At 38.4% G+C, this 23955-nt stretch overlaps 1 protein-coding gene across 3 annotated transcripts in view; it reads right to left on the minus strand.

Annotated features, from left to right (window-relative positions):
- The window catches only part of LOC101744252 (adenylyl cyclase 78C), a 141731-nt gene extending 119212 nt beyond the window's left edge, over window positions 1–22519 (minus strand). The window contains exon 1 of one of the 3 annotated variants that reach the window (XM_062672743.1): window positions 22276–22517. The gene's annotated coding sequence lies outside the window, so the exon portion shown is untranslated. Of the gene's footprint in view, window positions 1–22275 lie in introns of all 3 variants that reach the window. The other 2 variants (XM_012697356.4, XM_062672745.1) reach the window with 2 other exon arrangements.
- Window positions 22520–23955: the final 1436 nt, after the last annotated feature.

The raw sequence follows: 23955 nt of genomic DNA on the forward strand, positions 1-23955 counted from the left end.
ATGAAATGGAATAGATAGCTTTTATTGTATCATTTTATTCATTTGGACAACAACATTATCTGTGGTAAACATTTTTCCTGAATAGTTAACTGAATTATATGTATAGACAGACTACTGCATAATTATAGGGAATAACAAAAGGGAAATCTTTCAAATTACTTGAAAATCTAAATTTTTGTAATAATAAAATACAGGTCATAGGGTCAAAACGGAAAAAAAGTAAAAGAAACCTTATACCTTATATAAAAACCCTATGGCATGCCGCAATGGATATATGGAGATATAGCCTTAGGAGGGTTGACGTCAGGCTGGAGGCCGGTCGCGAAGGTAATGCCAGATCCTATGCATCATTATAAGAGAGAATACTGCGCTGACCGTACATAATAATAAGGACAAGAAGAAGAAGATAAAAAATATCTATTATACTGTTGGTTCATTCAAATGCACAGAGCTTGTATAAATGCAAAACATCCTTGAGTTATTTTTCCCAGAGGTTCCTTGTGGATTTGTTCCGTTTCTAAATAACTATTGCTACATACTACGGTGGAAAATTATTTTGTATAATGTTCGGGCGTGTTGAATTTCAGACAGGGTTGGTACTACGGTTCAGTTTTCTTTCCAAATCGTAGCCATCATCGATTCTGGTTTGACGACGTGACATTTAAGTCACATCTGTAAAGGCGTTGCTACGTGCGTTAAGAAACAAAATGATCCAAATATTCTTCATTGAAACACATGGCAGCCCTGTCTGTACAGGTAAAATACAATCTTTATAGCAATGCGATCAATTTGTATCGTATTCGATTCTCTCGGCTTACAGTATAGAATTGCCACTTCACCGGAGAAGATCGTTATTTCAATATCAAAGACACGAATAGATGCGTTCGATTTTAAAAGCATTTAACTCGTGTTGCAAAAAAAAATGTTCACAAGAAAGAAAAAAAAAACATTCGACGAAAGATGCTCGTGAAATAAATGAGAACGGTCGAATAATTGTTCTATTTTCAAAATAAAATAACAGAGTTGTGATAGACTTATTATTTAAAAAAAAACATTCTTTGTTTTTAATACAGAATTTAGTTTTACGAGTTCTCTTGCTACAATGTAATAATTTCTAAAGCAAAGAGATTAACTGTGCATTATAATTACATTTTAATAAGCGAAATGGACACGGTCACAGCCCTGTTAGTGGTAAAACATTAAAACGACGAAGCTCTTGCCTGTACTTATAAAAATACTGGATGATGACATTGGCTTCGCTCAGTTTTTTTTTTTTATAACGCCATCTTGTTGAGTCTTTAAAGCGGTTAGTTGCCCTCAATTAAGAAAAATAGTATTATTATTCGCCAATAGATGTCGGGAAGAGTTGATTATTGAAAACACGAATAAAACAACATTTTCTGAAAATAAATCGTAGCTAGATCGATTTATCGCCCCCGAAATCCCCTGTATACTAAATTTTATGAAAATCGTTGGAGCCGTTTCCGAGATTCAGATTATATACATATATATATTAATATACAAGAATTGCTCGTTTAAAGGTATAAGATATGAGAGCTACGTATAAACAAGCTCCCAGTAATCCAACGTACATTTAAAACGAGTCACGAAACAACATTAAACAACTGAATCCTTCTAAATGACGCTGGAGGACGCGTTATTTTAACGGATATCAAAGAAAAGTCTACTTTAGTTGTCGCTATTGTTAGAGTCGAGCGTGTCATAAACATTAAGTATAGTGCGCTTTCGAACATTATATTAGAGTTTTAGCTGAGCTACGTGAACCAATAAAACTGCAATAGCCAAAGTGCGCTATGGAAATTATCGCAAAATCAGTAATGTAGCGTTTCAGAACAACTCTGGGTTCGTACGAATTAGTCGATATGTGGGAAAACACAATTTTTATTAATCCGTGGAAAGAAATTGGTTTAAAAAAAATAGAGATTTAGAACAACCGCTCTTTTCCGAGGAAAGAAGTAGCCTTTTTTTAAAGCTATTGCATAGCTTTTATCGCGGGCCTTGAGCGCGGCGGCCGAATCATGAAATTCCGTAACGAAAAAAACCTAACACCCCTCACTCCGCCTACCATGTAGCTCGCGTTCAACACATTTACACGTTGCGCTTGTGTAGTGTTTGTGGATAAGCGCGCGGCGTGACGTCGCACTGCATGCGTATCATGAAAAGTCTGCCTATCTCTCTCTCGCGCGGTCTGGCTTATGAGTGTGAAGGGGACAGCAAATGTTATGCTTTTATTTATGTTAATAATAAGCATAAAAATGCTATGCAATAGCTTTACCGCGGCAGTTCCCGAGTGCCACACGTTTGTTTTTTAGACTTAGAAGGGTGGACGAGTTCACAGTCCACCTGGTGTTTAATGGTTACTGGAGCCCATATACATCTACAACGTAAATGCGCCACCCACCTTGAGATATAAGTTCTGAGGTGTCAGTATAGTTACAACGGCTGCCCCACCCTTCAAACCGAAACGCATTACTGCTTCACGGTAGAAATAGGCAGGGCGGTGGTACCTACCCTTGCGGACTCACAAGAGGTCCTACCACCAGACTGACTCAAAGCTGCTCGAGTTGCTACATTGAATGTAGAGTGATGAATATGGCATGTCTTACTAGAATCATCCACTGAATTTCCCGCCGGATCTTCTCAGTGGGTCGCGATTCCGATCCTTGCTAGGGCCAGTGTTAGCAATTCTGTCAGTTCGAGCCCGTGAGCACACCTACCGGTCCGCACGAAGTTGGAATAGCTCCTTAGGTAACAACGTCCTTGAGTAACAAAGGGTAACAAAGGTCCTTAGGTAACAACGATTAGGTAGAGAAACTCTTCGTCATAATCGATGAGATCGTCGAGGACACTAACCGGCTCTTGAAGAGCCTAAAAGCACCAACTTAATATCAGTAAAAGCAAAGATTCCAGTTATTTTTTCTTCGAAATATCATCTGGGTCTCGTACGCTCCGCGAGAGCTTACCTACTAGATACTTATCAGTACGAATAACATATCGTTATCCTTTTTCTGTATCCATTACCAGTATCCTGGTAAGACAGGTTAAAAGTTACATATATGCCATTTGCGTGTTTAATCTGAAATAAATTCACATTAATAAAAAAAATGAGTTTCCGTTTCGTCAAATTTTCAATTTCCTTCTTCATAAAACAATTTCCGGATGCCATATTGGCATCAACAAAAAATAAATATTTTAATATCTTTCTAAAAGCAAATAGAATAATAATTAAATTTCCGAGACAATTACGAATTAATTACAATTTGTTAGCGGATACGGCGCTTACTTTTCCGGCTTCCTAATGTAAGTGCAACGCTTAAGCGCCAAAAAATAAAAATATCCCTGTGATTGGTTGGGGAAATTAGGGCGCACGTGATGTTAGATGTTTACCTCAGTCCATGAGCACTGTAACGTGATCCGCCAGTGTTCATGTTGAGCATGATGCAAGAAGACTGCTAGCAAAGGTACAAGTTGACAAATTCTAGAGGTATGAATACATAGCACGCTATTCATTAACACGTTCGTAAACACGTATTTAAAGCAGGTTTTTATAAAAAAAAGTAATCAATTTTAAAATAAGCAAATTATTTTACATCAATCAAAAATTATCAATTTTTACATGCATGTTAATTTGGACTTAACGATATATAGATAATCGATATACAGGGAAGAATATTTTTATCTATTTATATTAATACTTAGTCAAATACCGGTATTATTACAGCGTCATCACTGACACCTCAACATTTTAAGTTTATTTTCTAATTGAACAATTTTTTTTCTAACAATTTTTTTAAATATAAATTTTTCAACAAAAGGTACTTAAAAAAGATAAGTCGGTTGACAAACAGAGGGGTTAAATGTACTAAATCATTATTACTTAGTCCATTTACAATTATTATTTATATAAATTTATTTCAGTTATCTTATTAGATCATTTAACAACGGTGGCTGGCTCTTAACAATTCCTTTTTTGGTTAAATGACACAGTCGAGGCAATGGCCCGTTTAAGCCAATGACAAATTTCAATCCTACCTTCTAGCGAATATTAAGAGGAAAAATGTAGCATAAAATTCGATTGAATAGAAAAGACTGGCCTAAAGATTCTGTTAAGATGACGGTTGATACTGATAAATGAAAGAAAAAGATATAGCGCTCTGAGCTCTGATAAATAGAGACGTGGACAAGAGTATAATAATGATGAATCACACTACGGATATGAATCATTTTCGCTTGTTATGCCCTAATAAAAGCTTAAGATGCTCAGGAAGTGAGGGATTACCGATGCTGTGGAACTTACTTATGTTATTAATTTTATATTAAGAAATGTATTAGATTATTGAATTATCTATATATTAATACGTGAAGCAAAAACGTTGTACCCTTTTTTACGAAAATTGCGCGGATGGAGGAGTATGAAATTTCTCACAGTTATAGAGAATATAGAGAAGGAGTGCACAATGCTAATATTTTTTTTAAATAATGCATAAAAGATACATTAAATCAATAAAGAAAACATTACACACACTACCATGTATTTTTTTTTTATTGCCTTTGTAGGCAGACGAGCATACGGCCCACCTGACGCACACACGCATGCATACTATTTATTGTCAAACTTTGGTTCTTGGCGTATAAGTATGCTAAATTTCGAGTTAATCCGACGTTTTGAAGAAGGTCAAAGTCATGTTCAAAGATTCCGTTACATACAAACATACATACGTCTGAAGCTAATAAAAGCGTATTAAAAATAATTTTAAAGTATACGGAACGTTAGAAATAATAATAAAACAGTGAAAATAATCTTCCCACTCGTCTCTTTCCTCATTACTGAGGTTCATGACTATCCTGCTGCATCTTTTTCTCACGTAAGATTTTCCTTCATCTGCTACGATCCTTGGCTCCGTGGAGGGCATCGTGGAACTTGATGTTCAGAGAAGACCCAATTTGGTCCGACCATCTCGTGGGACTGTCTCCTCTGGAAAGTTTAACCTCTACCTTTCCTGACAATAATAAACGCGAGTTTATACTAAAAAAGTAATTTTAATTACGTCCAAGATATTCGGAAATTGTGAGGGATATTTTTATAACGCCATCTCGTAAATGTCTTAAGTACGTGCAAGATTGTGATCTGTGTTTTTTTTTTTAATTGCTTAGATGGGTGGACGAGCTCACAGCCCACCTGGTGTTAAGTGGTTACTGGAGCCCATAGACATCCACAACGTAAATACGCCACCCACCTTGAGATACAAGTTCTAAGGTCTCAAGTATAGTTACAACGGCTGCCCCACCCTTCTAACCGAAACGCATTACTGCTTCACGGCAGAAATAGGCAGGGTGGTGGTACCTACCCGCGCGGACTTTCAAGGGGTCCTATCACCAGTCAATTGAAACAATTAACTTATTTCAGCAGTCAATTCGTAATAATTTCGTAATTGTGTACCCATTATCAATTTGTTTTTGTATAGATTCATTTCTTGAGAAATTTCACCGGCATGATTAACTTTTGATAGTAAAATATCAATACGAATTGATAGAGCTGAATGAACTTCGGTCGCCATGATACTTATTACAATTAAACAAACACACATTATATTGTTCCATTATATTATTATAATATATTTAATATTGAATCTCGAGATGGGATCAGTAAGTAAGTTATAATAGTCCGAACATTCGCTTAGTGAACTGTCTTTCGTGTGTATAACTCAATGCTAATAGAAAATCATTACACCAAATAAAGAGTTTTACAGAAACAAAATGTCACAGTATTCAATTAAGGGTCGATTCGACCAAACAAGAGTAAATCTTATTCTTAGAATAACTCGTCAGTTAATCGAGAGTAAATCAATTTTACGTTTTACCAACTACAATTCTAAGAATAGTGGGCCTATTCGGGAATTGTTACTATACCGCCGTTTCGCACGGAATAACGGAGCTATTCCTAGAATAAAGTAATGGCGTATGTCAGTCCAACATCTGATTTCTGTCATTTCATAAATATTTATTCTGTTTTAATTTCAAGTCAACGCAATGCACTAAATGATTATTAATAGTCTGAATGCAACGCTTAAACGAAAAAAGATAAAACCACACGACAAAACTTGACAATTCCCTCAAACAAACAAGAAATAAAAATAATACGTTTGACAGCTGGATATCTTACAGAACAGCTACTTTTTCACACTAAAATACGGCAAAATCGAGTTGACGATTTGTATGCTCTTACACTATGCCGTTGAACAACAACATTTATTTGCCGGATTTTATTTTTGTTCACCATTCACTCTGCTATTCGGGTATTCCTAGCGCAAGTATACGTGGAAAAACGACTATGAATTTACTCGAGATTAAAATCATGGAATAGGTTATTCCTCGTATAGTTACTCGAGTTTAAATTTAAGTTTGGTCGAATCCACCCTTAAACGATTAACTTATTTCAGCAGTTTCAGTCAATTCATAAAATTTTCATTTTTATTATTTTGAAGTCGTCGTGGCCTAAAGGGTAAGACGTCCCGTGCATTCGTATCTAACGATGCACCGGTGTTCGAATCCCGCAGGCGGGTACAAATTTTTCTAATGAAATACGTACTCAACAAGTGTTCACGATTGACTTCCACGGTGAAGGAATAACATCGTGTAATAAAAATCAAACCCGCAAAATTATAATTTGCGTAATTACTGGTGGTAGGACCTCTTGTGAGTCCGCACGGGTAGGTACCACCACCCCGCCTATTTCTGCCGTGAAGCAGTAATGCGTTTCGATTTGAAGGGTGGGGTAGCCGTTGTAACTATACTGAGACCTTAGAACTTATATCTCAAGGTGGGTGGCGCATTTACGTCGTAGATGTCTATGGGCTCCAGTAACCACTTAACACCAGGTGGGCTGTGAGCTCGTCTAACCCTCTAAGCCAGCCTTTCCCAAAGTGGGCGATAACGCCCCCTTGTGGGCGCTGCAGGCTTAAAGGGGGCGGTAAGAGACCCAGAAAGAAAATGAGGCGTTGTGTAGAAGCTTGGGAGGCCATTTGTAATTTCATCTAGGAGGACTCTTAAACACCGACTGAGCTCTCGCTATAGTGGTTATTAAGTAGGTATAAAAATGGGGGTGCTAAAAAATAATTTATTCTCAAAGTGGGCAGTAGACAAAATAAGTTTGGAAACCTCTGCTCTAAGCAATAAAAAAAAATATTTATATTATTTTACAAGTTTTCGGCGTATACAATAAACACAAATTAATTAAAGTTAGCGAATTAGCCGCGGAATAAATTTCACAACTAAAATGTTTCATTCGAATTATTTACGCTATAGAACAGTCCGCTGACTCGTTCGCTTCGAATGAACAATTAAAGTGATTGTTCATGTAAAATTAACTGGGATACAATTTTAATATAATTTAATGAGCAATATTAGGTATTAGCAATTTATTTGCTTTTTTTTTCCACAGGAGAAAATCGCCGGATCCCCGTATGTGGGAGTTGAACCTCACTAAAAACTCCTGCCGCTCACAGCCGGCGCCCTACCCCGGACCGGGTGGGAACCCAGTCGGAGCTATTGAGACGGCGAGACAGGGTTTACACAGAGCATATTACATCCATCCCGCCGTCCCCAATTTATTTGCTTAGTCGTTTCTTTTCTCGTCTTTCTCTGAAATGAGGTTCATCCGATTTTAAGGTTGTAGGGTAGGAATTAGGAAGAAAGGTAGGCAAAACGAGGTTACAGCTAATACAGTCGGCAGATAGTGAATAGATCATCATAATCAGCCTGCGGCAGTCCACTGCTGGACATAGGGCTCCCCAAAGCTCGCCACTGAACCCGATCTTCTGACTGAGAATAACTGATGGGCGAATGAATGATGGACGAGTTCACAGCCCACCTGGTGTTAAGTGGTTACCGAATCCCATAGACATCCACAGCGTAGATGCTGCCACCCACCTTGAGATATGAGTTCCAAGGTCTCAGTAAAGCTATAACGGCTGCCCCACCCTTCAAACCGAAACGCATTACTGCTTCACGGCAGTAATAGGTAGGGTGGTGGTACCTACCCGCGCGGACTCACAAGAAGTTCTACCACCAGTAATTACGCAAATTATAATTTTGCTAGTTTTATTTTTATTACACTATGTTATTCCTTCACCGTAGAAATCAATCGAGGACATTTGCTAAGTACGTATTTCATTATAAAAATTTGTACCTCCCTGTGGGATTCGAACACCGTTGCATCAATCGACACGAATGCACCGGACGTCTTATCCTTTAGGCCACGACGACTTCAAAATATACTTCAAGTATACCGGTATCTTCAACTATCTTCTGGCTAGTTAGGATGAGTCGTTGTTCTAAGGTAATTTCTCATTTTCTACCCATACCCAGGAGTTTCATATCTAGCCTTCAAGCAAAATTATTATCTTGTTATCCGAAGAAAAGAAAAAAAAAACTGCGAGCCATAACTTACAATTTAGACGAACTTTAACTGAGTAGTTAAAACTTTCGTAGAAGACCCTACGGATTGACGTAGCGCTACGAGTTCCCTACAAAACTTTCTTTAGTTGAATCAAAATTTAATACCGCTTGAAGGTAGATGAAAGAATATTTCGCTAGAAATATGTATGAAGCAATTCTTGTAACAAAATGCTGTTACTATATTCTCGTACATTTAAGAAATAAAATGCTCTATCGGGAAGGTAAAGCCTTCAACGTCTCATCATTTTTCTTTCTAATCTAACTTTATAATTTTCTTTCTCACAATTTCACGAAGAAAAGTTTTAGGTAAACAAAAATGAAAAATATTTGACATGTTTCCATTGCAATTAAAATTCAGAAATTGAGTCACATGTAGTGAGCTACTAACCCGCACAGGAACATACGACTTACCTTAGCGGCCCATAGTGGACAAAGTGGAGGATTTAATAATTTGCCTAGCCATTAAAATGGATACAATGAAGGATGGAAAGGTAATGGAAACGGATACACCGCGTCATTACATAGGGGCTTTTTTTCACAGTGATCGTTTCTATTTGTTTGTAATTGGAGATTCACCCAAGAAAGTTCTTCACTACATACTCATGTTTCGATAGCCAATGAACGGAACTACGTGAGAATCGAGCTAGTAACCACTAACTACAACCGAACATGATACAGCTGAGTTCGCGGGACAAAATAGGACACGGGTTGCGTGCAAAAGCGGGTAACCACATATAGAGATTCCAACACCACAGAGGACTAAATTTAATCGGGGTAAAATCGAGTGGAACATAGTGTTTCGCGCTGAAATTCGGGATAAATAAAACTTTCACCGAAGTACAAATTAAAACTCTATTAAACCCTTAGAACACTTAAGGTACACTTTACAAATCGCAATTCACTTCTTCCGCTTCGCTTCAGATGATCCGTTCGCTGTTTCGATGTTTCGCGTTCATGTCATCTCTGCAATGCTTTTATAATAGATACTACAATTATCGAGAACATTCCCGATAGGTCGAGTCGTTTCGATATGTGTTTCCGCTATTTGATAATTAATAGATGGCGTTACACTTCTCGAGCGTTCGCGGTATCACTAGTTCTTTTGATATTCGTTTCTACTATTCGACGACAGATGGCGTTACTCTTACCGGCGTAAGAATAGTTTCACTATCGATCTCTGTGACCACCTCAACAAGACGCTTATAAATCACAAATGGAGCACCACGAAGGCGTAAAGACATTGAAAAGAATTATCAAATAACTATTAAAAAGCGGCACTGTGGAGTCTTAATTCTAAAATGCGTGTATTTTAAAGTATGTGTCGGAGAAGCCAGAATTATTAACACCATCGTCAGACATCATAGGGACGAATAGGGTGATCGAGCTAAGAGAAATATTGAGTACACCAATCACGTTTGTTGTCTTGAACAATTTTGAAATCTTCTCTTGGCGTTAGCAAACGAATGACAGTTCTAAGGACAGAGGCACCGCTCTTCAAGAAGGCTGGTTGGTAAGTGTGTAATGGCGTCTATGAGCCTCCATCGGCTAGGTCTTGTCGTAGCACGAAGTTAGCTGAGTTCCGACGATACCTCAATCGTGCTGCCATCTCTCGGGAATCGTGCTGTGTTTCGTATAGCTACCAAACTAATGACCGTCTCCGATATATATATTTTTTGCTCTAAGTGTGTGAAAGAACTCACAGGTTAGTGTTAAGCGGTTACCGGGGAACACAACATGAAAATCACATACCTTGTGACGTTAAATCGAAGTCCAACTCTGTATAACGGGTATCCCACCCGTCAAACAGAAACGCATGACTGCTTCGTAACCATTATGGACTCACAATACGCGCTACAATCAGTACTTCATTAAATTTTATTATGATGCAAGTGTTATCATTTTTCAGCTTCTAAATGAAAATTTTAACATAAATAAAACGAAAGTTATTTCAAATTATTTCTAGCGCCTGTAGTATGGCTTCACATTTAAATACCTCTAATATACCTACTACGTTAACTATAGAAGGATAATCCAAGCCATAAGCCGGATAGTTTGTCTGTATTATAAAGGATTGCAAAAAAACACTATGGAGTAGTAACTATGCTATATAAAGCTAGCTGTTAAACGTATTGTCAATAAATTTTCTTGATAAGCTCGACAATGACTATCCTCAATAATTTTGTTCTTTAAATTCATCCAAAATATCGCTCTGCTTATCCCAACTCTCCGAATATAAATAAATATGAAAGTTGAAAAAGGATAAAGGTTTTTGGCGAAAACCGATATCGCATTTAATGTGGATTTGATAATATTAGGGGGCCTTCGTGCGATTCATCTTCAAGGGGCGCTTCCAGACCAACTTTTGTTACGGACACATAGATATCCGAAGCTGGAAAAGCCTTCGGGCTACCAGTAATCCCTTCATCACAAAAAAAAGGTTTTAAAGGTATACGCATCTGAATTCATACCCGCGCTAACACCATCCGCCTTCGTGAAAGAATGCCCAAGCTTATCCTAACCGAAGAAGGGCTACCGGGCAGACCCCTCGAGTTTTTGGAACGAAGTTCCTTAAGGGACGATGCGGAGGGGTACCCCAACCGGGAAAAAACGTCCGTAACGTAAGATTTTTATTAGTAATGCACACAGTGTATGACTTAACTTTGTAATAACGTACAAATTAGTAATGCACACAGTGTACGATTTAACTTTGTAATAACGTACAAAAAATAGCATTTTTTTTTATCATTCATTGACCACGATCTCAGAGCGTTCGTTTTCGCAATACACTAACTCTTATGCAAACAACCGTGAATTAAGTGTACCACAATACGCACGTTACCGAATGAACGAGGGTTATTGCGAAACCTCCAGTTTTATTTTCTTTATACCTCGAATAGAACTTAAAATTAATATTTTTATGATGAGGAACTTCGTTCCTATCCGGTGTCCCACGACACCACACATCTTTTTTATTGTACAGACAGGAGTACGAAACATTGGCCTTCCAGGTCCCAAGTAGATACCGGAGCTTTTTAATCTCACATGAGGTCGAAATCTCAATTTAATTGGGTAACAGATATACCCACTGTAGGCCTCGAAAAACTAATTTTTTTTTATTATTTAGATCTTTTTTTTAATTTTCGTCAAGAATTGGTTAATGTACGAGGGCGGGATGATAAGTAACTAGCCTCTGCTATTTAAAAAAATATATATGTCATTTTTAAATTCGTATTTCTGGCCACCTGTGTTCTAAATTTGAATATGGTGGCGTGAAAATTTTATTGATTTTTTGTGATTTGAAAATATATTTCGTCAAGTGTTTTCAAAATCGATAAAATTGAACAAAGAACGGTGATAAAGTTTCGTCACATGAAGGGCATGGAGGGAAAGATATCTATGACGAGTTAAAGAATGTTTTGGGTGAATGTGCTCCTTCTTATGCCACAGTAAAAAACTGGATGGATGAGTTTAAGAGCGGTCGTACATGTGTCCAAGATGAAGCCCACCCCGGACGTCCAAAAAGCGTCACGACTCCGGAAAAGGTCGTGAAAGTACATGATATGGTTTTAACAGATCGACGATTGAAGTTATATAAAACTAGCGACCCGCCCTTGCTTCGCTTCGGAAACATTAAAACACACATGAAACCAAAAAAATAAAATAAAAAATAAATAAAAAAAAGTAGCCTATGTTCATCAGGGACAATGTCGGCTTCTAATGGAAAAAGAATTTTTCAAATTGGTCCAGTAGTTTCGGAGCTTATTCAAAACAAACAAACAAACAAATCTTTCCTCTTTATAATATTAGTATAGAAGTATAGATAGCTGACACTACAGGTATCTCAAAAGAACGGGTACATCATATCCTAAGTGAGGAATCAAATATGAAAAAGTTATCGGCCCGTTCGGGTGCCGCGATTGCTTACGCACGATCAAAAAAGGAGTCGGGTGCAAAACTCAAAAGAATGTCTGGACCGTTTCAGAGTAATAAAGCCAATTTTTTACGTCGATTTGTAACAACAGATGAAACTTAGGTTCATTATACACGCCAGAATCAAAAATTTAATCAAAACAGTGGACGCAATCGGAATGCCCGGCTCCAAAAAAGCCATGGCTGTAAAGTCAGCGGGAAAAGTGATGACTTCCGTCTTTTGGGATGCAGATGGGAGCTTGACGATAGATTACCTTTCTAATGGTGAAACAATTAATGGAGAATACTACGCTAATCTTCTAGATAATCTTAATCAATGTATTCAGCAAAAACGACCAGGTTTGGCGAAAAAAAAACATCTTCCACCAAGACAACGCTAGGGCTCACACATGTGTTAAAGCCATCAAAAATCAACAAATTGAAGTATGATTTGCTGCCCCACCCACCTTATTCGCCTGATCTAACGCCATCAGACTTCCACTTATTCCCTAAGCTCAAAACTTTTTGGGCGGACAGAAATTTGTCACAAATGATGAAGAGGAGTATTTTGCAAGCCCCGAAAGAAATCATTTTATGGAAGGCATTACTGCTTTAGAACGAAGGTGGAATAAGTGCGTAGAGGTTCACGGAGACTATGTCGAAAAATAAAATTAATTTTATCATGGAAAGATAAGTGTTTCATTATTAGGCTAGTTACTTATCATCCCGCCCTTGTATTACATCTTGATTCTGTTAATTACATTATACAATTTATTATAGTATTATAATCTTGTCTGGATCGTACATTGTCGCTGCGGAAACCTTAGATAATGCTATTTGCAGAATATTTTATTTGTGTATCACTATTTAGACGAGTATGCGCTAATCTTTATTACAAAACTAGTGATAAGAGCATGTCTTATAATGTTTGTTTGTAAGTCATCATAGTATCAAACACGTGCTTGTGATGCATTACGAGATATAGTAATTAGCAGATTTGATGATCACTAGGTGATTTGAAATTGAATGCTAACGGCAACCTTAGAGGACGAAATGAAAAATTATATTAGTTCAAACATTACGTATACTGTCAAACTCTTCGGGATTCAGTCGTTTTTGAACTAGGTTGAAAGAAACAGATGGCAGCACCGTCAGATGAGCGTCAGCCCCCACGCATTATTCGGGGGGCTGTATGGTTAACAGAACGTTTGACAAGGAACGCTGGCGCTCTTTGCCGGTCACCGTCCTCGTCGAACCCGTCGCTTGCGACGAAGGGCTCGACGAGTAAATTAACCCACAGACACAGCCCACTGAGTTGCTCGCCGGATCTTCTCAGTGGGTCGCGTTTCGGATCCAGTGGTAGATTCTGCGAAACACGGCTCTTGCTAGGATTCGTGTTAGCAACGTCGTCAGGTTTGAGCCCCGCGAGCTCACCTACTAGTTAAGGTTACGCTGAAATAGCCTCTCAAGGCTCTCAGCTTAGGTAGGAAAAAAATAAGGTGCTCTTTGATTATTGACACGCGTGGACTATGCCGCCAGGTAGGAGACACTGTATGCCAAAGTTGTAGACAACTCGATCTCGGATGTTAGTGGTCCTGGGCACCAACTAGTAACGATAAAATATTAATGTAAAATATAAAATTGTTACCCATAAGCAGTCATCCGCAAATAGATATAGATAGAAATGCGTATGCAGAAGACTTTACTGGTGGTACCCTGCTTATTTCTGCCGTGAAGCAGTAATGCGTTTCGGTTTGAAGGGTGGGGCAGCCGCTGTAACTATACTTGAGACCTTAGAACTTATATCTCAAGGTAGATGGCGCATTTACGTCATAGATGTATATGGGCTTCAGTAACCACTCAACACCAGGTGGGCTGTGAGCTCGTCCACTCATCAAAGCAATAAAAATAAAAAAAAAGATAGAATTTGACATGAAGCTGAATCGCGCCAACAATTATTTCAATGTTTTCAACTGTACATATAAGTACTGAACGATATTGTAACCGTCGTTCTAATGAGATAGATAGAACGTCTTGTACAGTCGTTGATGCATGTGTTTAGAGCAATTCTAAACATGAAGTTTGTATAACTATTTTTTTGAATTTTGAAATAGAATTATAATTTTGACAACAGTCATTGTAAGTCAATCAACAATTCAGGTCGTACGTGCACGTGTTGTAACTACATTAAAATAAAATAAAAATAACCTTCTCTCGGAATATATCGAATTATTGAAGCGACCAGCACAAATTACAGTCCACGCTCTACACAACATGGACTAAGCTGTCTTTATTTATTTCAACAACAAACTAGATCAGACGTGACAAATAATTAAACACTGCGTTTTCCGTAATAAAAGTATTGTAGTGTCTGTCACTGACCGATTCGTAAATCAAAAAAGAAAAATCTAGAAAAAAAAAGTAGTCTTTTAATCTTTTTGTTATCTTAAATTGCTCAAAAAATATATCGATATGATGTATCGACGAAGTGTGGAAGGAGGAAATATTTTAAAAAAAATCCTACGCATTTGGATACATTTATATGTAATAATAATATAAAAATTAGCAAGCAAAAATTTTGATGTGTCACCACAAACAATCATTATGGTAAACACAGATTTCGAAACGTTTACAAAGCAAACAACTCGTCATAAGGAAGTTGAACATTCGTCTCGTAGTTTATATTATATAAATGCAGTCCACAACCTATTTTCAAAGTATTTCTAATTGCTTTTTTTCCCATGTACGACTGATGACGTTACGATGTCTTTACAGGGAATTCCCTTTGAGGATACATCCATCCGTATCTAAGGGAAGGGATAAGAGTATCAGAATGTGCAACGTGGTTTTTTTATTGCATAGATAGATGGACGAGCTCACAGCTCACCTGGTGTTAAGTGGTTATCGGAGCCCATAGATATCTACAACGTAAATGCCGCCACTCACCTGAAGATTTGAGTTCTAAGGTCTCATTATAGTTACAACGGCTGCCCCACCCTTCAAACCGAAACGTATTACTGCTTCAGGATGTTGGTACCTACTAGTGCGGACTCACAAGTACGTATTTTATTAGAAAAATTGGTACCTGCCTGCGGGATTCGAACAACATTGCATCGCTAGATACGAATGCACTGGACGTCTTATCCTTTAGGCCAAGACGACTTCAAGGTTCAAGTGTCAGAGACCATTTAACGAATGAAAACCCCTCATAGCTAGTCGAATGAACATCGACTAGCTATGAGTGCGGTTTCAAGGATCTGTCATTGCATACATAGTAGCGTCGACGTCTAACAGTGGCCTGAATTAACAGATACTAGTGGTCCCTTTGTAGTCGAAATTCGACTATAATTAATTGAAATTATACATAACTTTGAACATTATTAAGGCTCTATTGTCAAATACTATCATAATTCTATGATCACAGATTTCGCCAATACTACACCATAGACAAATATTAATAAAGATGAACAATATTAGGTTATCCATTCTCATTTTGACCACAGACTTTAATGCAATGACAAAAGTTTGACAGTAATTAAAGGGTATTTATATATGGGTGTGTGTCAAATACATGGCAGTGTGTGTAATGTTTTTATTTAATGAATTAATGTATTATTAATGCTTCTTTTTTTAAATATTAGCATTCTGCACTCCTTGTCTATATTCTGTATAGTGTGGGAAATTTCATACTCCTCCGTCCACGCAATTTTCGTAAAAAGAGGTACAATGTTTTTGCTTCACGTATTAATATATAGATTTACGGAGGAGCAGCGGAAAGGGTTACCGTGAGTACCTTTTTGTGGTTAAGAGAGCACAAGAACAAGCTCGCTTGCCTCTCCTAAGACTTTACCCCAGAAATGCCCCACAAAGAAACTGGATGTCGACTCTCTGCCCAACCAACTACTCGAAGGCGAAACGTGAGAGTTAGGACTCTTGATAGGATAGACGATCTCACAGTCCATCTGCCATTAATACCGTTAATATCACGGCAACCCTAACCCTAAGTCAAAGATTTAGTTGCATTGTAAATACATCCCGAACTACGATTAAAATACTAATATTCTTATCATCGACCAGTTTTAATTACATAAAAATCAGGTTAATGAATTTCTTATCATAAAACAATTAACGTATGTTATATAATGTATTTATTTTGTGTCATGTAATCCGGATTAAGACGACAATTTTAAGCTTGTTATCGCAGTGTATCTGATCCTGGCTTATACTGTGCTTTGTTTGATTCCAAGTAGAAAATTTATGACACGACCTGTAAAACCACAGGAGGAAATTAGAAGGAAATATTTTTACGTCTGCCTTTTATTAGGACGACTTCTGGACTTCGGGTAAGTCTAGCCTTAAAGGTCGCAAGCAGTGGGTAAGTTGAATTACTTAGCCTCCCTCCGCAACCCTATGCCTACGGCTGACAAATTGACGAATATCGTCGCCACGACCTCCCGCCCTCTCAGTACGATTTATGTCTAGAATTAATTACATTTTCATTGCTGCTATATGTTTGAATCTGTAGTTCTCTTAAACTGGTGGTTGGGCGTATTTTGAACCCCTACGGTCATGTAACACCTTTCTGCCTATTCCTGCCCAGGCCTGCCCTGCCTATTCCTGTCCATTCCAGGTTTTTATGGTGAAACAACTGCCATAAAATGTAATTAAGTCTTCAATCTTGTCTCATGGTAGGTGTTGTTGGCATTAATATTGGATGTGGTTGGGTACCGTCAGTAATTTACTACACCAGGTGGGTGTGATGTCGTTAACTGTTCGTCTACGCAATATAAAATATATTAAAAAAAAACAGTAGGTACGACCTTTTTTTTTATTGCTTAGATGGAGGGACGAGCTCACATCCCACCTGATGTTAAGTGGTTACTGGAGCCCATAGACATCTACAACGCAAATGCGCCACCCACCTCGAGATATAAGCTCTAAGGTCTCAGTATAGTTACAACGGCTACCCCACCCTTCGAACTGAGACGCATTACTGCTTCACGGTGAAAATAGGCGGGGTGGTGGTACCTTCCACTATTTAGATGACTGACTTAACAACGTAACAAAATTTGGGAGTTGAATTATTTTAAAAACACACTCTCCTAAATGTTCCACGATATTCATGTTTTTACTACTAGTAGATTTTGGGTTAACTCATTTTATATTCGGAATTTTAAAAAAATATCAATACAGCCCACATTACTTTAGTTGTCCCTTCGAATGATTGTCAAAATTACATGCCTGAAACAACATTTAGTATAGATTCAACTCGGTCTATTGTTAGTGGTTAATGTCAATATTATTCACATCCTGAATGAATGTTTTTAACTATACGAGTACTATTTAGAATATGTGCCCTCTATTATTGTATATAATAACTAGCTGACCTGGCAAACATTGTTTTGCCATATATAAGATTTCTAGGGAATTTCTAGTGTAGAAACAAAAAACTAACTTATTGTAAGTGTGTAAGGATGTGGTAAATGAGTGAAAGAGGTGTGTAGTGCTGTGAACGATGAGGGAATATATAATAAAAATAACAAAACCTCATTCAACCACATAATACCTCATTATAACAAAAAAAAAAGGCCAAATAAAAAAAAAATTTAGGGGTGGACAACTAGGGGTTAAAACATACTTAGGGGTATGAAAAATAGATAGTAGCCGATTCTCAGGCTTACTGAATATGCATAAAAAATTTCATGAGAATCGGTCAAGCGGTTTCGGAGGAGTATGGGAACGAACATTGTGACACGAGAATTTTATATGTTAGATATGATTTTGTTATAAAACGATCTGTTAAGGTGCTTAATTTGACACTTAAAACAATCTCGCTTAATAGACAAATACATACAAACGGCTGCCGCACCCTTCAAGCCGAAACGCATTATAGCTTCACGACAGAAATAGGAAGGGTGGTGAGAAGTATCCGCGGGGACTCATAAGACGTCCTGCCACCAGTAGTATTTGTTACTTGTTAAGTTGTATTTATTGGATTTTACTGGGAAAAAAAACATAGACTATTATGTTCATGCAACGTTTTATTGAATAGTAATAAGTATACCAAGAGGCCATAAAAGAGATGATCATTTTCAGAAAAGAAGACACAGTTCCGGTAGGCAGCGGCTTGGCTCTGCCCCTGGCATTATTGAAGTCCATGGGCGACGGTAACCACTCACTATCAGGTAGGCCGTATGCTCGTCTGCCTACAAGGGCAATAAAAAAAAAGTCGGAACCGTCAATCAACTATTACATAGTTTATGGTTTAATTATGGCAGCAATTTGACTGTGTCCCTTTCTTATGAGTGGAAAGAAATCGCCGGACGCTTCTCCTACTTCAAAGTGGGACGTCTTAAACAGAATTCCTAGCAAATATAAAAGCTGGAAGCTGAAGTGGCTGAAAATCATTCGTGACTCGTGAGTGAGTCAGGCATGTCAATGGGTGACGCCAAATACTCACAACTAAGTCGGCTGTATTCCATTCTTCATATAACACATGGTATCATAATGGACAGAATACATAGTATCATAATAAACAGCCCACTGAGTTTCTCGCCGGATCTTCTCAGTGGGTCGCGTTTCCGATCCGGTGGTAGATTCTGCGAAGCACTGCCCTTGCTGGAGCCAGTGTTAGCAACACTCCGGTTTGGGCCCCGTGAGCTCACCTACACGTCAAGGAGAAGCTGAAATAGCCTCTCAAGGCTATCAGCATAGGTAGGAATAAAATAAAAATAAAAAAGTACCTTAATAATAGTATAATACAATAGTATCAACTACTTGCTAGCAATCGATTTCCCCCGAGGGGACATAAAAAAAAACAAATTCGAGATCATTCTAATATTATACGGGAAAATACCTCTGTTTTAATGCCACCTAATAAAGTTATCAGAACGTTTTTATTTTATTTTTCTCTTTTTTATTTATTGCTCAGATGTGTGGACGAGCTCACGGCCCACCTGCTGTTAAGTGGTTACTGGAGCGCATAGACATCTACAACGTAAATGCCGCCGCTCACCTTGAGATATAAGTTCTAAGGTCTCAGTATAGTTACAACTGTTGCCCCATCCTTCAACATTCAAACCGAAACGCATTCATTTCGTAGTTTACTAATTTAAAGGATAAGACGTCCGGTGCATTCGTATCGAGCGATGCACCGGTGTTCGAATCTCGCTCGCGGGTACCAATTTTTCTAATGAAATACGTACTCAACAAATGTTCACGATTGACTTCCACGGTGAAGGAATAACATCGTGAAATAAAAATGAAACCCGCAAAATTATAATTTGCGTAATTACTGGTGGTAGGACCTCTTGTGAGTCCGCACGGGTAGCTACCACCGCCCCGCCTGTTTCTGCCGTGAAGCAGTGATGCGTTTCGGTTTGAAGGGTGGGGCAGCCGTTGTGACTATACTGAGACCTTAGAACTATATCTCAAGGTGTGTGGCGCATTTACGTTGTAGATGTCTATGGGCTCCAGTAACCACTTAACACCAGGTGGGCTGTGAGCTCGTCCACACATCTAAGCAATAAAAAAAAAAAGGCAACAACAAATCATTGCACTTTTATTAGATTCAATTTCTTGTCATTTATGGTGTTTTCTATGTTTCCGTTCTAGTCTATGAGTCGTAAGAAGGGAGTCCATTACGGAGGTTTATCATCGGTTCGGGTTATCACAACATTCTGATACGATATCAATGCGAATCGATATGTTGTACTCAGTTTCGCGAATACATTCAACCGCGGTTTGTACTCACTTCAACGAAAGAGCTAAATGTATTTGTGATTTGTTAGCAATATCGTTTAGAGAAATATAAATTTATGACCTGATTTACCATCAGCTCTCAAAGTGAGGCTCGTTAGTATTGTTAGATTAAACCGTTTTGGGTTGCCTTGAATGGTGTTTGAGACACCCTTCCTGGTGTTAAATGCTCGCCGTTGCTGATGATGCAAGCTAATGGCCAGGGACAAAGCTGGACAGGCTTAGTTAGCCAACTAAGTGTGAAAAATCTAATCCCTATAATTTCGTCATTTTTTTTTTTCGGGTAGAGGGCCGAACCTCCAACGAAGTCCCCGCGCAAAAGGGGCGCGCGGGGTATGTGAGACTCAACGATCTGCATGGTGTTGTGAGCAGACCGCGGGCCGAAGGATTTTAGGGCCCACCCACTAAACGACTCCACTGCACTCTTACACCCGACGTCCGATCTCCTCCGAGGTCAGAACCCGGATGAGGTAGGGGGGTTACCGCGGTCAACACTGCAACCAGACGTATAATTGCGTCATGTCCTATCCTTTTTTTTGGTTATGAGGAAATCGCCGGACTTCCCCCCTCCACTGGGGATGGAGGGCATGGCATGTCGGAGTCGAACTGACTAAAACCTCCTGTCGTTCAACAACCTACATCCAAACCTCGCTTGAGACGGAACCCATGAAAAGACAAAGGAGGTAAAGTGAAGCATTTAGTGCGGAGCACATCTCTCCCGACACCCTCCCCCTCGGGGTGCCGGACCGGCGGTCGTCGGCGCCACGACCACCAGCCCTCTTGGTCGGAAGGCTATCCAAAGCCCGCCTAGATGGCACCGATTAGGGTAAGAGGAGGGTAAACGAAACAGTTAGGAGGCCATTCGAGTTTCCGAGCCTGCAACTCTACAGCGAAGTCTTGGTGCGCACCGATACTTCCTTCTACAAACTGGAAAACCACCACAACACCGACGCTCGACGTGTCAAGTACCGATTTGTGCGAGGAAAAGATAATAAAAACACTGTTAATATCATACAACTATAATAAAACTATATATCATTACTGTCAGAGCATTTCAAAGGCCTATATGGTTGAGTATCACCGTGAAAATCGTACACTGCGCTCCCGTTTGTTACGTAATCCACCTCATCTTTTAAATTAATAAAAACGACTTTTGGAACGAAGTTCCTTATGGGACGATGCGGAGGGGTACCCTAACCGGGAAAAAACGTCCGTAACGTAAGATTTTTATTAGTAATGCACACAGTGTACGACTTAACTTTGTAATAACGTACAAAAAAATAACATATTTTTTTATCATTCATTGACCACGATCTCAGAGCGTTCGTTTGCGCAATACACTAGCTCTTATTCAAACAACCGTGAATGACGTGTACCACAATAAGTTCGCACGTTACCGAATAACCGTGGGTTGTTGCGAAACCTCCAGTTTTATTTTCTTTATACCTCGAATAGAACTTAAAATTAATATTTTTTATTTCCTTGATAGACACACCAACATACAACCCATTAGCTGGTGAGCGTACTTCAATGCCGCTGTCTACCGCTTCTTTTTAAATTACATATATTTACGTTCATGATTATTAACTATAATGAGAAATTGATAACACGTTGCTAGACATACAATGGCCTTAAACACGAAACTCTTCGAAAACATTCGTGTTTTTTAAAAACTACACTCCGATACTTACTCGAATCTCTTTTTATAGCTTACGTTGTCATAAGTGTTATTTGTCATTCGTCACATAAGCCCAAACCATTGACAAGAAAATATAGAATGGGGCTGCCAGCAGCGAGCTAGAGCGGTCCACAATCACTCCGATGTTCCCTAAAATCCTGACTTTTCTATCACGACACAATGCTTCATTTCGATTTGAGAGCGAGAAGCTGTTTCTCCAATGTAGTCTGATGGCTCACGGTGGGCATCGTTATTGACTATGTCATATCTGTGGGCTCCAACATATTGTGACTTGTGTCTATTTTAATTAACTATGAACCGTGTATTGACGAGCCTTGGCTTCCTCCGCTTTTATTAGTTAGAAAAGAAGTGATATAAATAAATTAGACAAATAGAAACTAAAAAAAAAAAACACGAATTAAAATTAAAACATTAATAAATAAAAAGCAAACCTTTTAATAGGAAATGTTTTTCAAAATGACATCACGAATGTATTAAACCTTTTTTCAAATAAAAAACACTCACACACAAACACAGAACAAAAGCCACTGCACAAATCGCAAGAAATTCAGACACACATTTCACAGCGCGAAGTTTTATACATTCGATGTAAAATTCCTTAACAGGCGTGCGTTTCATCGCCTGTTCGCGGCAGACTGAAGGACTGAAGTTCATAGCTGACCGCAACTCAGTGATACTGAACGCACCTAATACCTAGTACATGTACGTACTACCGACACTACAGATTGTATGTATATATATCGTACAGAGTACTGAACGCGATTAACGGTGACTGTTTCGTAAATAAAGGCGAAGTTATTTGTGAATATTCGGGCCGTCGCTACCGCAAGTTACAAGCTAAACACAAGGCACCGCTCATATACTTTTTCGAAACATAACATATCATATAATGTATTTTAATACGCTTTTATTAGCTTCAGACGTATGTATGTTAGTATATAACTGAATCTTTGAACAGGATTTTGACCCCCTTCAAAACGTCGGATTAAATTTGGCATACTTATTAAGGACCGAAATTGAAAAAATTGAAATTCAACTAAAAAATTAACAATAAATACGCTTTTATTTTAAAAAAAATACGCTTTTATAGAAAATCCAAATAATTCAAATTCGAATAATCCAAAAAATCCAATTTTTTTTACAAACGAATCGGTTTCTTTTAAATAACCGCTACCTAAAACCGATGATTAATCCGAAACAGAAAGGTCGCACTTATACGACTCATACAATATGCTCACAGGACGCTTCGAATGGAGAAAATACATAATACGAAATCTTTAACATAGGCTACGTCAATCTCTAATAATATCTTCTTCTCCGTCATTTTTCCTTCGCTAATCCCGCCTGCCTCACAACCTTACTTAAACAAGCGATAGAGCGTCCAAACAGGCATCACTAAGATCCTGCTTACTTCTGCCGAGAAGCATTAGTATTGAGATGTCAAGATGGAACGTACAAAAAACATTTTATTTACTTATTTATTGCTAAGATGATTGAGGTACACGACCCGCCTGTTGTTAAGTAGTTACTGGAGATAGACATTAAGTTACTGCGGTCACCTACCTTCAGGCGTGAGTTCTAAGCCTCAGTTTCACAGCAAAACGGCTGCTTCATCCTTCAAACCGAAATGCCTTACTGCTTTACGGCAGAAATAGGTAGGGTGGTTGTACCTACCCATACGGACTAACAAGACGTCCTACCACCGGGAAAGCTCAAATATATAACTAGGTCGTTTAATGTTTAGTGTACTTTAGACTTTATCAAAACAACTGAATGAAATCGCTAGAACTTCAAACCCTAATTAATTGTATTAACAGACTTCTACGATTGGTTTAATCCTTTTTTAATTGCGAATTATTAAACTAGTAATTGAAAAACTACTTACTCTTCAATATTTTATTTAAAAAAATGTTTAAAGACCTTTATTGATTGGCGCCTCTAGATTAGCAGACTGTTCGTCTAATAATTAGGAAGATTCAGTATATTTTATGGTGCCAGGAGCGTGGGGCGTCCTCCAGCCAGGTGGACCGACGACTTGGTGCGCACGGCGGGAAGTCGTTGGATGTGGAGGGCGGAGGACCGCATTATGTGGAAGGCATTGTGGAAGACAG

Source organism: Bombyx mori, chromosome 15 (assembly GCF_030269925.1).
Source record: "Bombyx mori chromosome 15, ASM3026992v2".
In the NCBI taxonomy this organism is placed as follows: domain Eukaryota; kingdom Metazoa; phylum Arthropoda; class Insecta; order Lepidoptera; family Bombycidae; genus Bombyx; species Bombyx mori.